Raw genomic sequence first — 15,759 nt, forward strand, 5'->3', positions numbered from 1 at the left:
GTGGTCACAAAGCACCGAGCTGATCTCCCTGTGCTATGCGTGCTTGCCCTTTTATTGCCAGTGTTAATGCCAGGTTACTTGACTGTGGGTCACGGTCAACTTGATGAACCAGGACAAGAGGATCTGTCATATGCTTAGCAGTTGGGGGCCACAGGGCAAAAAGGAAGGAAACTACAAGTAGATAATCAAAGCTTTGAAGGGAGACAATCACACCTGAAGCTGGCTACTTATCATTGAGGACTGAATATTTTATTAATGTTATCTGGGTCTCTGAAAAGTTATAAAACTTGCCTAAAGTCACATGTCTAGTGAGATTCGACCCTAGTCTGTTTGAATCAAGAACTTAAGCAATTTCTACTCCCATGCAACCTCAAAGCTAGCATGTGTATCATAAAGTCTGATCCACAATGAATAAGTAAATGGAAGATAATTATCATTTGATTCTATAAATGTTACCTTTATAAGTTTTCCTCTTATCCTGAATACATTTTTCTTTTCATTTACAGAAAAAGTACTGTCCATTAAAACGAGATGAGATTTTAGTCTTAGTCTAGCATCCTACTTATTTAAAAGTTGTAATCTTTAGTTAACTTTAGTAAAAATGTTTTTTATCCCGTCTATTATCTATCCCTAATCAGAATCTCTAACCTTTATTCAATAATTGCTCTGGGGCTTCCCTGGTGGCGCAGTGGTTGAGAGTCCACCTGCCGATGCAGGGGACGTGGGTTCGTGCCCCGGTCCGGGAAGATCCCACATGCCGCGGAGCGGCTGGGCCCGTGAGCCATGGCCGCTGAGCCTGCATGTCTGGAGCCTGTGCTCCGCAGCGGGAGAGGCCACAACAGTGAGAGGCCTGCGTACCGCAAAAAAAAATAATAAATAAATAAATAAATAAAATAATAATAATTGCTCTGTGTCTGGCACTTTATACAGAGTATTTTATCTAATCCCTTTACTGTTGTTATAAAGCTATTATCATTAATCTCATAAAGTAGATGAATAAACTGATGTCTAGAAAATGTAAGTATCTTGCCAAGATTACATGAAGAGAAGTGTCAGGGCTGGAATGTGCATTTGGATTAACAAAATGTGTGCTCCTCTCCAGATGGAAATTTTAACTGTCTTTCACCTCTTGAATTCCCACTTATTCTCCATTTTACTGATAGCATTCTGAAAGTCATTTTCCCTTACTGTGGAAACATTTGGCAGTGTAATATTGTAACATATTGATCGATTACAGTTTATAGTGTTCTTAGACATCCAAGAGCTCATCAGCGGACTCTCAGGGTGGTCTTTTAAACCTAACCATTTCCCCCTTCTTTTCTCAGCTGCCCTTAGACATGTTCATCCTTTGCTACTCACTGCACTTCATCATTTTTTTTTTAGTTTATTTATTTATTTATTTATTTTTGCTGCATTGGGTCTTCGTTGCTGCGCGCGGGCTTTCCCTAGTTGAGGCGAGCGGGGGCTAGTCTTCGTTGCGGTGCACGAGCTTCTCATTGCGGTGGCTCCTCTTGTTGCAGAGCACGGGCTCTAGGCACGCGGGCTTCAGTACTGCCGCACGCAGGCTCAGTAGTGGCTCACGGGCTCAGCTGCTCTGCGGCATGTGGGATCTTCCCCGACCAGGGCTCAAACCCGTGTCCCCTGCATTGGCAGGCAGACTCCCCACCACTGTGCCACCAGGGAAGCCCTGCACTTCATCTTTTTTACTTCCTCTCTCCTATTGCAGGTTGAACTGCCAGTAGAGAAATTTGGATATGATTTATTAGATAGTTTTAACCAGAAGCATCTGTCCAAAAAGAGGTGGCCTGACTGCTTTGCCCTGGGTGGACTTCTCAGACCAGGTGTGTTTCCCTGGAGGGGCTTAGGTGTGATGGGACAGGTAAGCCAAGGGTTTTCCACCATAGTAGACTCCCCACAAGCTGTGGACCAGCATCTGCTGCTTTACAACATTGCTATCTACTTACCCTGTGTTTAAGCATCCACCTGCAATTTTTTAAAGTTTTATAGAATTTTTATTAGAGCTAGAATTGCCTAAAGAGCCAATATTCCCCACTGGCCATCAGTGGACAAGCAAGGGACAATCTTTCAATCTAATGGTTGGTTGATTTAAGTATTAACTCTTTTTCAGAAGATTTCTAAAAATCATGAGAGTAAAAATAATCTACTCTCATAACAAAAGGATAAACATATGCATAATTAATCATTTGATCTTAATCATATTAAGTTCAATAGCTCCAAATGAATACAAGATTTAATAACTAAAGACACTTTTTCAACAGATAATTGAAAGGTTAACAGACACATGGACCCAGCCCTGTATATTCTGATTTAGTACTTCTCAGGTAGGACTTGGGTGCCCACATAAAAAATAAAAACAACTCGTAGATGAAACAGTAAACAGATGCATATATAAATGAACATATATCCAGGGTTGAGAAGCAATGATATACTATGTACCATTTCTTAATAGATACCACTTGCCTTTACAACATCTCTTAAGTGGAAATGGCACTCAGTTTAAGAGAGAGAAGCTGCCACCCACACTGGGAGAAAACAGAGTAAGCTCAAAGCTCCTTATGAAAAAAAAAATGTCATCCATCTTTGTTGGCCTCTCCCTTGTGCCTTGCATTGGTCAGAGTCCAGGGATGGAGGAGAGAGGAATTAAGTAAGCCCTTAGGCAGCCCAGCCAGTAACAGCCTGGCTGTTCACCTCGTGAGAAATAAAGCCACTCTCAATGCCTCCTGGTTCTCTCAGAAGAAACCTAAGGGAACATGCCTTAGGAACATGGTCCAGCTGGTGAGGTAGCTGTTCTTTCCTGGGGTTCTTCAAGTTGCTAGAATCACTTACCCTGTCCTGCCAGGGCCCTGGAGTTTTTTTCACCCAATCTGGAAGAGTGGCATCAAACCCTTTCATCTTCTTTGGGGTGAGGAAGCCCTCACTGGGTGTGGAAAAGTTGGGGGAGCATTAAAGGTTGCTTTGGTTTTACTCTGTTATAGGGTCTGTGAACCTGTGTAAAAAGTTTTTTCTTAGTTTTATTTTGGGAACGAGAAAAGGAGTGTTTCATAAGACAGACTACCGTAGCTCCCTTTCTACCTCATCTGAAATTGCTACCATTAGAAGTACTTCTACAAATTCAGAACTCAATATGGGGACTTTATCCTCAGGAAGACAAAGTCGATTGGCACAGGTCACTTCAGATGGGAAAGGGGTAGGAAAATTATTAACTACACAGATAACTTTGATATTGTCAGTTTCCAAGTGAATAGGTAACGAATCAGGCAAAGTTGGATGGAATATGGTGCCAGGGAAAAGGAACGTAACAGGAGAATGTTTAAACACCTCAATTCTAGTTTCAGACCTGCTATGAGTTTGCTTAAAGACCCCATGCAAAGTGGAAAGGTGCTGGATTGTTTCACAATTTTTGTGCCCTTGGTTGCAAAGCAAACATATAGGGCATGGACACCCACAAAAAGTATTAATTCAGAAAGAAGGAGATTGTAAAATTAGAAGGAGGCAGATGCTGCGTATTAATTTAGAATTATTAAATCCTGGTATCCCATTGATTGGAAATGACCACAGAAAGCATTGATTCATTGGCGCTCCTTGTACAGATGGAAGAGATAGCCACCCCTGAAGTTAAACAATATGTTCCAGGCTGCAAAAACTAACACATATATATGGAATCCAAAAAAAAAAAAAAAAGTTGTTCTGATGAACCTAGGGGCAGGACAGGAATAAAGACACAGCTGTAGAGAATGGACTTGAGGACACGGGGAGGGGGAAGGGTAAACTGGGACAAAATGAGAGAGTAGCATGGACATATATACACTACCAAATGTAAAATAGATAGCTAGTGGGAAACAGCTGCATCACACGGGGAGATCAGTTGTGACCGCCTAGAGGGGTGAGATAGGGAGGGTGGGAGGGAGACGCAAGAGGGAGGGGATATGGGGTTATATATATACATATAGCTGATTCACTTTGTTATACGGCAGAAACTAACGTAACATTGTAAAGCAATTACACTCCAATAAAGATGTTAAAAAAAAGCATACTTTATAAAAGTGATGTGTGTGTATGTATGTGCCTGTGTGTGCGTGTGTGTACTTTAGGACAATGAAGATGGAGTTAAATAGACATATTAGAAAAAACTCCACAAAACTATTGATCCAACTAAAACCGTGGTTGTCTGATTCCCGCAGTTCAATGTTTTCCATTTGGTTTAGAGCCAGTCCTGATTTCCAGCTAAAAGTTTTATTTTCAAGACTTTCAGTGTAATGTGGTTACTCTCAATAAGTAACTTAGCCCCTCTAAACCTCAGTTTCCACATTTGTGACAGGCTTGGACCAGTTTTTCCTACTACCTTAATAGGTCCTCCAGAATCTGAGACCATGATTCTTGAAAGCAAAGCCATTTTTCCATCATCAGAAAAGAGCTGAAGTAGGAACGTTTGCTACGTGGATGCAAACTTTGCAGGCACATGTGTTGGAAGATGAATGAATCCAAGCCTTAGCTAATCTTTCTTGTCTCCAATTCCTGTTGTTCTTATTTTCCATGTCTCTCAAGAGGTATTTATCACTTGCCTTACACATAGTTAGAAGTACATATATGTACATGTTTACACACAGGTTTACTTGGAGTCCATGGAAGGCGGGAACTGTGACAAAATTCTTCAAATTCTCAATACCTTGTACATAAACGTATAATAACCTTTTGATGGCATGAAGTTAGATGCTTCATTATAACTTTCTTAATAAAGACATAGATGGTAAATTCATAGGGTATCTGGCAGGATCATTTCCTTACAACTAGCTCAGGTTCTCATTGGTATGGACACATCTCTTCAGATTTCCTTCTCATTGCAAGGGATACGGATGGGAGCAAGGATGGGCCTAAATACAGAACCAAACTGCAGAACCATTAAGCAATCTAAAAGCTTCGCTCTCTCTCATTTTTTTAACAAAAGGAAACAAAAGTAGCTTTATTTTTGCAATATTCACATTGCTTAATGAAAATGTACATCATATGTTCACACGGCTATATTTAAAATGGAAAAACAACAAGGACCTACTGTATAGCACAGGGAACTCTGCTCAATATTATGTAACAACCTAAATGGGAAAAGAATTTGAAAAATAATTTAAAAATAAATAAATAAAATAATTTCTAACACAACACTAGAAAGTTGCATTGTGAGAACTTTTCTAGGCAGCCTTCCCTTTTCATCTCTCAAAGAGAATGGAGGCGTGTGTGATGGGAAGAGTTTGGGTTTGTACCAGATAAGGCAATGTGACTTAATTTCTCTGAGTCTCAGAACCTCCATCCTGAAATGGAAGCAATAATGCCTTTCAGGAAATTCTTGTGGGAATTAAATGGAATAGTCCAGAGGATCCAGAATTGTCCCTGGTCCATGACAGGTACTCAATAAAATACTTGAGTTTGCAAGAAAAATGGACAAGACAACTATACTACTTGTTCACCGTTCCCAGCCAGTCGCTTTTCTCCTTAAAATACTTATCACAATACTTACTTTTTTGCAAATGTCTTAATGAAATGGAATTTATCCTTCATAACTAGGAAGCTGACTATATACAGATACACACATGTACACACACACTACTGCTCTCTCCTGTAAGTTAAGAAAATTTTAATATTTATGCATACATATGGTCCCTAGTTTTATATATGTATGTATTGTATACATATTATATACCTATTATGTAGTCATATCGAATGTAACTTCTTTAAGTACTAGTTTAATTCTGTTTAGCTCCTCTGGATATGAGAACACTACATAAATGCTAGAATATTATGTTAGAATAAGAGTTTCACTCACCACTGACTCATCCCTCGAGTGTTTCATATTCTAAGCAATTTTTTCCTCCCCAATCCTCATGCCTCCTCCATGCATTTGTCTTTATATTTACATTGTCTGGTAATTTGGATATTTTTATTTGAGATTATTTGGCCTATGTCAGGTATTCTTCTCTGTGGTCCCCAGGGTCTTGTATCTTGTTTTTAACTTCTTCTTTTGCCTTGCTCTCTTTTTATCAGATGTCATCCATTGTGCCTCACTGTTTTACCCTTGGGTGTTTCAATTATGCATGAATGAGATCTGCCTCACAGTTGCACGTTTCCATTTTCAGTCTAAATAACTGTGCACAAGAATGAAAGTCTCTGCATTGCACTTGAGGGGCTCTCCAGCTGCTTGCAGGTTTCATTTGGGCTCACTCTGGTCCTCTCCCAGTAGCAGTTGTAGGGTTGTGTTGAAGTCAGCTGTCTTCGGCATTTACCCTGCTGTTAGTATCACCCAAGCTCTTGCATGCAGCTCTCTCCATCCCTTCCTCCCATATTCCAGCTAAGCCACTATTTCCACGTTCGTGTATTTGTGATGACTGTGGTTATTTGAGTTTCTTTTCAAACAAGCACCAGATAATTTAGCAGCAGATTCCCTAAGAGTCTTAAATCAATGACCAGTGTTTCAGCAGTACCGATAAATCACTATTCCCCTAGAAAGCCCCATGGTTTAAATCAGTCAGTTTCTCAGAATTTCAAACTTACTATGCTTCTGGGGAGGCAGGAAAGAAAGGGATGGAAAATATCGTCTTAGTTAGCCTTAAAAGGTGTGTGTGTCCAAGGTAGGTATGGAGAAGAGCAGAAAGGGGATGAAGGTTAGGGTTGGTTTCCCTTTTGTGAATCATCAGTCTGGCCATGAATTATATTGTAGCTTATAGCTCTCAGCTGCCCCAGCTTGCTCCTGACATAGAACTTACCATTTTTTATTAATTATTGTATTGCATTTGTATGATTTTGTGTCTCCAATACCCTGCACAATGCCTAACCCATAAAAGAAACTCAGTGATGGATGAATGAAAGAATGAATCTCAAGGACGTTACAACTCTGACAATACAAAGAATTATTATGCTATGCATTTTAATTATACAGTGTAAATTAGTAAAGTAAATCTGAGGTAGTCAATATAAACAGCTGACCTCTAAAATCCTAGCTTTGGAACTAGAACAATTTTAGGGAGTCTTTTTCTTGAGCATGATTCTTGTAATCCTTTGAATCCCACAAAATGATTTTAAATATGTAAATGCCATCTTTATATAAGGAGGCTTCTTATATATTAATACAATCAGAGTGGCTTGTGTGGTTAGAGAAACACAATACAAAGTAACTCCTCGCTTGAGAGAGCAAGGTGGGTATGCCTGCACTTAGAGTCATACCTCAGAGCATTTGTAGGGTACTTTTCAGCCCAGTTAACGGTGTAATTCTCCTAACTCTGCAGAGCCCCAGACATGGTTCATGCTGTGTAAACAATCCTTAGAGGCAGCGTATAGAGCAGAGTCAAGGTCTGGCTAACAGTCTCATTTAGAAGAGAAGCACGTGCTGCCCGGGCAAACGCGTGTGCGGATTCCTGAGTTGTTCTAGCTCCATCCCATCAAAGGAGAGCACCTCCTTTAATGACTTTGTGTCAAACACTCCAGTAGTGCCATCTGGTCACAGAGATCAGTACCCTGCCCCATGGAGGTGACAACAACCATGTGTTCTCCATTGCGTAGACATACACTCTTACCACATCAGAGGGGTGACTAGCATTCGGAAGCCGTAGCATCAAACATAAGCAAGAAAGCTGTACGTTAGGCCAGCATTTTCCAGGCATTTTCATAAGACAGACAATTTCAAAATATTTTTTAAAAGAATGAGCAGAACCAACATAGAGGCCATTAAGAAAACAAACACATGCACCAGACTATTAACTGTCACCATCATACGTAGAAGGATAAGTAATGCTAATAAATAAATAAATTGGGAAGGACATTATTTCAGTAGTTCTATAAGTGGCAGTTCTTTGGTTTTTGTTTCTGGTTTTTTTTCACAAGTTTTGGCCCTTGTGGTTGAGGGTTCATCTTGGCAACCTCCCAGGGAAGCCACCTGCCTCATCCTCTTCAGGAACAATTGTGTAAGTCCTGTACTGAAGAGCTCACCAGCCACTTCTGTTCAGTCCTGTGTGGGCACACAAGACATGTTTAGATTTTTACTGTTTCTTTAAATAACCAAATAGAAGTCTGTGTTTGTCCTTAAAGTAAACATTCAAAACCCACTCCACTAATACCAGAGTGACCCTCTTGTCCTGTGGAAATCTATGGAATACCAGGACTAAGAAAATCCCTAGGATATACAAGCATGTAAAAAAGATGGAAGACTGAGTTTTTTTCACTTGCCATCTGTGTTTTTTTCTCTTAAGAGGCTTCATTGTCATTCAATCTGGTCAATAATTACTCTTGAGTATACATTTTCAAGGATACTAAACAAAAGTGTTCATCTGTGCTGTGATCAGCAGTGCTTCTAACTGGATAAGGAGGAGAAGCAAAGTAAATACACATCAATAAACAAATGACTTTAGAAAAAATAACACCATCCCTCTAGGGAACTTGAGAGAAAAAAAAAAAAAACAGAAAACAATCAACTTGCTCAAAAAAGACTGGGTATAAGAGACATGATGGTTAGTTAAACCATCTTAATGAAATGTACAGACCTATGTGCTCTTAGATAGATAATTCACGTGCAATTTTATCTCTCAAGGTTTAATTAAATATTTGCATTTTGGCTAATCAACAGCAATTAATAAGAGATGCTTATAGTCATACAGCTTATAAGAAATGGGGACGGGCTTCCCTGGTGGTGCAGTGGTTGAGAGTCCGCCTGCCGATGCAGGGCACGCGGGTTCGTGCCAGGGTCCGGGAGGATCCCACATGCTGCAGAGCGGCTGGGCCCGTGAGCCGTGGCCGCTGAGCCTGCACGTCCGGAGCCTGTGCTCCGCAATGGGAGAGGCCACAGCAGTGAGAGACCCGCGTACCGCAAAGAAAAAAAAAAAAAATGGGAACATGGCCTGCACTTGAATTTTAATGGTCTTTTTTTTTTTTTGCCACTCCGCGGCATGTGGGATCCTCCCGGACCAGGGCACGAACCCGCATCCCCTGCATCGGCAGGCAGACTCTCAAGCACTGCACCACCAGGGAAGCCCCAATAACAGGCTTTTTAAAAAGCTGGCTGTTGATTTCACTCAGCCCAGTTACTCTTCATATCTGAACGAGGTTATTCCTCTTGCATTTTCCACACACAGCACATTCATTAAGTGATCAAACTTAGTTTTCCCTTTAGAAAAAGAGAGAGGAATTTCCCAGTCTTGGGCACTAGAGAAAAGAAAGAAATTGTTTTAAAAAACAAACAGGAAAAAGAAGCCACCCCTTTCTGCAGGGGTTACAGTCCTGGTTGGGGCACAAAGCAGGCAACTGGAAATGGGCTGGATTTTAGCCCTCACTTCACATCCCCTCTCCTCAGGAGTCTCTGTGACAGGTCTGAGGCACACAGCGGTGTCTTTGACCCTGTACTCATGTTCCTGAAGGGTCTGAATGAGATATTTCACATGACCATATCTGCTAGGTAAATTCAGTATCTTTCTCTCTTTCTGCTGATGGGAGTTGTTATCAAGTTACACAGCATTATCCTAATAGATGGATATATAAAGCTTTTTAACAAAGAAAACTTCAACTCACGCAGCAACAACCAGAAATGGATTGTTTGGGGGAATAGATCAATTTTCTACTCTTACATTCTGCTCACCCTTCCTAGAATCTGCATCTAAAAAAGCCAGGAAGAGGCTAGCTACTCACAGAAACAGGAGATGAGCCCCAGAAGAGTCACCCTGGTTAGCAGATGGGGCTGATTTGGTTAGATATTTCACCTTCAGACCAGACCTTTTCAGGGGTCACTTTCTTTTTCTGGATCCTCTATCCATTGCTCTGAGAATTAGAAAAATCCTCTTTTTCCTTGCTAACAGGGAGACAAGCCAGGAGAAAATATCTGAAACTCTGGGTAGGTCTGGGCCACAGGAGTTGGTAGTTGCTCGGAAGGATGGGAGGAAATTTTTGTTTTTTAACTTTTTATTTTATATTGGAGTACAGTTGATTAACACTGTTGTGTTAGTTTCAGGTGTACAGCAAAGTGATTCAGTTATACATATACACATATCTATTCTTTTTCAAATTCTTTTCCCATTTAGGTTGTTACAGAATATTGAGCAGAGTTCCCTGTGCTACACAGTAGGTCCTTGTTGGTTATTCATTTTAAATATAGCAGTGTGTACATGACCATCCCAAACTCCCTAACTATCCCTTCCCCTCACCCTTCTCCCCTGGTAACCATAAGTTTGTTCTCTAAGTCTGTTTCTGTTTTGTAAATAAGTTCATTTGTATTGATATCATTTCTTTTTAGATTCTGCATATCAGTGATATCATATGATATTTCTCTTTCTCTGTCTGACTTACTTTACTCAGTATGGCAACCTCTAGGCCCATCCATGTTGCTGCAAATTGCATTATTTCATTCTTTTTAATGGCCGAGGGAAACGGTTTTAAAGGCCAAGGGATGGGGATTATCTGGGATTGGGAGGGTGGGGCTGAGATAAAAGAGTGTCAAGGAAGATGGACTCACCAATGACCAAGGAAGCTCTCTTAATACATGGTGGGGTGGGGCTGGTGTGGAGGATGTGAGCCCAAGAAAGTCGGTGTGGGTAAGTTAGCCACCCCAGGAAAACACTCTCGAGGACTGTGGCCCTTTGGCGTCTGTCTATCTGTCTGTATTGGTGTGTATGGAATGACAGCTCTTCAGGAAGAAGCGGGCCGATTACACGTCCCTCGTGTGTGTGCGCATGCTCGGAAGTGGAAAGGAACACCTCAGTTTTCCTCTCCCCAGTCTGAAGATCATCTGTTGCCTAAACTTGTCCGGGGCAGAAGATGGGAAGGTGAAGGAATCGTGCACGGAAGTGACTCACCAGTAGACCATTTTCATGTTCAGTTACAACCGCGCCTCTTGTGATGAGAGTAATTGTGCCTCAGTTTCCTATGGCAAGTTTCAATCGATTCTGGGGGAGGCTGGCCAGTCTTTATATTCCAGAGAAATTGTTCTACCAGGTCCAGATTCACCTGTGTTCTTTGAGATCTGAACATATGGTGAAGATTTTTGATCTGTACCAAATAAATACCTTAGTGTTAGTCACATTGGGGCAGATGAGTCACTTGGTGGGTTTTTCTGTATCCTTTGTTTTCTCTCCTTTCCTGATTTTTTGGCCGTTTCACTGCTCATTAGCAACCCCGTAAGAAATAAAAGAGGAAATAAAAGAAGATAAAACTCTGATCAACTATGTTCTATTATTTCTCTCTGATTTACTCTGATTTAGCTCTGGGGAAAGTTGGACCCGTTGGCTGAAAAGTTCAGGGCTTATCTGTGAATTTCAATGATCCGTGGAAGGATTCAAAGATCCGTCTCTCTAAAGGAGAGAGGGTAGATTGTGTGCTGGAGAGAGGCCTGGCCTTGTAAGAGCTGGATGACCTGTGTTCTTCTGCCTTTGCTTTTAGCTGGATGCTCATGTCATCCTTTGGACCTCAATTTCCTCAGTTATAATTTGGACTGGATGATCTGTATATACCTAGAAAGCTTCTGTTGAGCCGCTGGAAGTTATGGAAATGTATTTGCAACTAAGAGTCCTTACACCTGTCTAACCTCCTTGTGACTGTTAGGCATCATTTTTGAGAAAGGCATCACTTTATGGAAGTTTGGTGCAATTTTTTGGTCATAAAACAGAGCCAGAAATCTGGCCTTGCTTTCGTTAATCCTTTGCTCTTTCCCCTGCTCTCACCTCCCTACAGAGCTCTAGCCAGTTCCTGTTGCCATGCCTTACTCTCCTTGTTCTCAAGGACTAATCAGAAGTGCCACTTCTTCCATCCTCAGTGCTGGATGTGTGAACTTTACTGTGAATAACTCGCTCAATCCTACAGTTCAGGGCCCTGGCTATCCAGTCTACCTCTTGAGCGTCTCTAGACTTCAAGTTATGTAGCTAACACTTATTCTAACATAACTCAAACATGTATTCTAACATAACTCTCTTATTCTATTATAACTCAAACATGCTGTTTCTGTCTCTTTTAACACTTTATTTTTTTTCTTCCAAATAGTCCTGTGGAGCCTTTAGCCAGAGAATGCAATTTCGGTCTGTGTCTGCGTCTTTTGGAACTCACTTTGACTTTATCCTAATTTCATTCATGGTATGATGTATGTTTCTTCATAGGGAGCCAGTGTTCATAACCAACTATATGAATGCATTGATAAGATAAAAGAAACTCACAAACTACTTAATGTAGTTCATTTAAATACACGAATACCAAATTCACTTGTTGTATGCTACAAACTAGAACGATTTTGTTGAAATGTAGATCATATGCAGTACAGCTTAATTTCTTCCATAAAAAGTATTCATATTGAATAATTATTTTTATTCCCCACCAATTGTTCCACACGTTATATAATTTTGCTAATTAATAAATTTTTTACTTCTTATTTTTAAATAATTATTACAAAATTTAAAATGTGCTATTACTAATGATAACTAGAACCCTCTTGTTCTCTGAGGGTAAACTTTCCTTGTTATGCATCAGACTATAGATCCTTCTTCTTTGCCACTTTTTCCATTCTGTTTCATTCTTTTTTACCATAAACCCTCTGTTTTCATTCTCTTTCTGAAAAGGTGTATTGAAGTTTCTAAAGCTTTCAGACTCATATTGCATACCTGTGTCTTGAGAAATAAATGCAATGAGGAAGTTTGATATCTTTGTAATGATAATTTAATGGCTGTTCCACTTGATGTTAGAAAATTCCTCATAATAAAATGGTCCGAATGATATTACAACGTGTGCAGTCATTAAGAATATCTGATAGGCATGGTATGAATCATATATTAAAATGCATTCTGACTTAAATTTAAAGCATTAACTTAAACAATTCTCTGCAGAATAAATAGTATCTTGACCTAGATTTTGATTATTATCTTTCATTCACTCTTGAAGAAGACCTTCAAACTCACTTGCCTGAGGCACTGCTGAGCTCCAGGCTTTTTTCAAACTCATAAAAGAAAGATAAGAGTCACTCTTGAGAAGTGAGAAATCCTACCGTAAAAACTCAGTGTGGGATTATCTGTTTCCTTTAACCAAATCACATCTTTGTAGACCCTTGGTTTATTTTCTTCAATTTGTTTGACTCTTAAACCATAGTCCATGGCTGTCACGTGTTGGCATTACCACAACTAAAGAGTAAGAGAGGGTATAATTCAAATGTGTACCATTAGGTCATTTTATTTTGGAAGGAATCATTTCTAACTACTAAATTAAAATGGCAATTTAACAGGTATGACTAACAGCTGAAAGCAAGGAAGCAACGAGATCACACAAAACTAGGAAAGGGTGAAGGTAGATTAGTAGAGATGGCTCACCAGGGCTGAATCAAAGGCTCAAATGGAAACAGGGGTGGTGATGATGGGGGAACAGGAAGGGCTACCCAGGGAGGAGCTGGCCACCAAGATGGCTGCAGTGGGACTTCAGCCAACCTTGGTTTCACTATATCTACATCACTCCCATTCTCCAAATTCCAAGCAAATACTAAGGGCACATAAAATAATTATTTTATGAATATTGTTGAACATAGTGATAATAGCCTACTGATAGTGTATCTTCTGATAGTGTATCAAGTTCTTCTCGCCCACTTCCTCTAACCCAGCCCTGGTCTACTCACCATCTGTTGGAAGGATAGCACAAGCCCCTTGCTCTACAGCTTCTCTCACCTTTCATTTATTCCCACTTAACATGCTCTTTCTCCCCAACCTTCCTGCCCCACCCCTCCTTCCCAAAGCCCCCTGACATAGGTCCTTTGGACTGAGTTCCTCAGGGATGCCCATGCCACCCCCAGCTCCTCTTGGCATCGGTCTGAAGTCCAACCTGGGAGCTGGAGACTGGGTGTTTGCAGACATCTTCCTTCAGTTGTATGATCCTTTCCCATGGGCTTGATTTTGCCCTCAGTAGTTGGGCAAAACTCTGGGCTGTCCCAGACAGAAAAGCTGATCAGCACCGAGGCACAGAGCTCTGTACATGGAGCTCTCTGCACACCTACATGGCGGGGCTCTGCTTGTGCTCCTCAGAGCCCAGAGCTTTCCAGTGCTCCCAGAAGGCATCAGAAAAAGACAACTTGAGTTTAACTGGCCTGACACCCTTCTCCAGGGAAAACCTGTGAACCTGAGCCAAAGGGCTAGTAACACTTGTTTACTGTGTAAGCAAGAGGAGAAGAATGTGTGATGTACAGTGGAACTTTGTACAGAAAACATAATAGATTTGAGAAACAAAAAAAAATGATGTTGACAAAGCAAAATTCTCTATTCAGTGTCAGAAGCGACATTATATATTTATTTAATTTTTTCCTTATTACATATCATATTAACCCTTTGATGGTTTTCATCCCATTTTTGGTTTTAACTACAGTCGGTGTTTTTTGTTTTCTTTTTTTTTCTGTTTTTTTTTAATTAATTAATTTATTTTTGCTGTGTTGCGTCTTTCATTTCTGTGCGAGGGCTTTCTCTAGTTGTGGCAAGCGGGGGCCACTCTTCATTGTGGTGTGCGGGCCTCTCACTATCGCAGCCTCTCTTGTTGCGGAGCACAGGCTTCGGACGCACAGGCTCAGTAGTTGTGGCTCACGGGCCCAGTTGCTCCGCGGCATGTGGGATCTTCCCAGACTGGGGCTCGAACCCGTGTCCCCTGCATTGGCAGGCGGATTCTCAACCACTGCGCCACCAGGGAAGCCCTCCCAAGTCGGTGTTTTAATTACTTCCAAATATATATCACTCATACTGAGTTCCAGACCTATTTATTCAACAGCTTCCTTGACAACTTACCCCTGAATATCTCACTGACATCTCAAATTTAACATGTCAAAATAGCACCCTGGATTTGCCCTCTTTCTGTTCCACCTGAGAAACCCAGCAAAGGTCTAGGATTTTGTAGACTGCATTCAAATGTCTCCTGACTCTTCTTTCTCTCTCTCTCTCTTTTTTTTTTAACCATACTCCATTTCTACCACCCTCCTCTGAGCCACCACATTCTCTCACCTAGATGAATGAATGCAGCTGGCTTCTGAGAAGTCTCCTTGTTCACTCTGGTCAGCCCATAGTTCACCCTTCACAAGTAACCAGGAAACTTTTAATCATGTCACTCCTTTGCTTAAATCTCCGTGATGACTTTCTAATACACTTCTAGTAAAATCTGATTCTCTTACCATGGCCTGAAGTTCTATGTAGTCACCCTTCTACCTCATTTCAAATGTACTCCTATCCCCTTGGTTCATTACCCTCCAACCAAATGTGTATTCTGACTGTTGGGCCATGAATTGACTTTTATGTTCTGTAACAGATTGCTACAAATTTAACAAGTTAGAGGAACAACACATCTATTATCTCATAGTTTCTGTGGGTCAGGAGTCCAGGCATGGTTTACCTGGATCCTCTGCTTAGGGTCTCACATGCTGCCATCAAGGGACTGGCTAGGGCTGTGTTCTCACATGGAGGCCCAACTAAGGAAACGTCGGTTTCCCCACTGGTGTGGTTTTTGGAAGTATTCAGTTCCTTGTGGCTGTGGTTGTTCCAAAGCCAGCAAAAGAAAAAGAGACTAGAGTGAGTCTGATAGCAAGATAGAGTCCTATGTCACATAAAACAATCATGGAAGTGACTGCTTATCATTTTATTGGTTAGAAGTACATCACAGATATTACCTACACATATGGGGAGAGGATTATCCAAAGATGTAAACACCAGAAAGAGTCAATCGTAAGGAAGCCCCTGAATTGTCTGTCTGCCACAGGCCAACATACCGACTCTG

Source organism: Globicephala melas, chromosome 5 (assembly GCF_963455315.2).
Source record: "Globicephala melas chromosome 5, mGloMel1.2, whole genome shotgun sequence".
NCBI lineage: Eukaryota > Metazoa > Chordata > Mammalia > Artiodactyla > Delphinidae > Globicephala > Globicephala melas.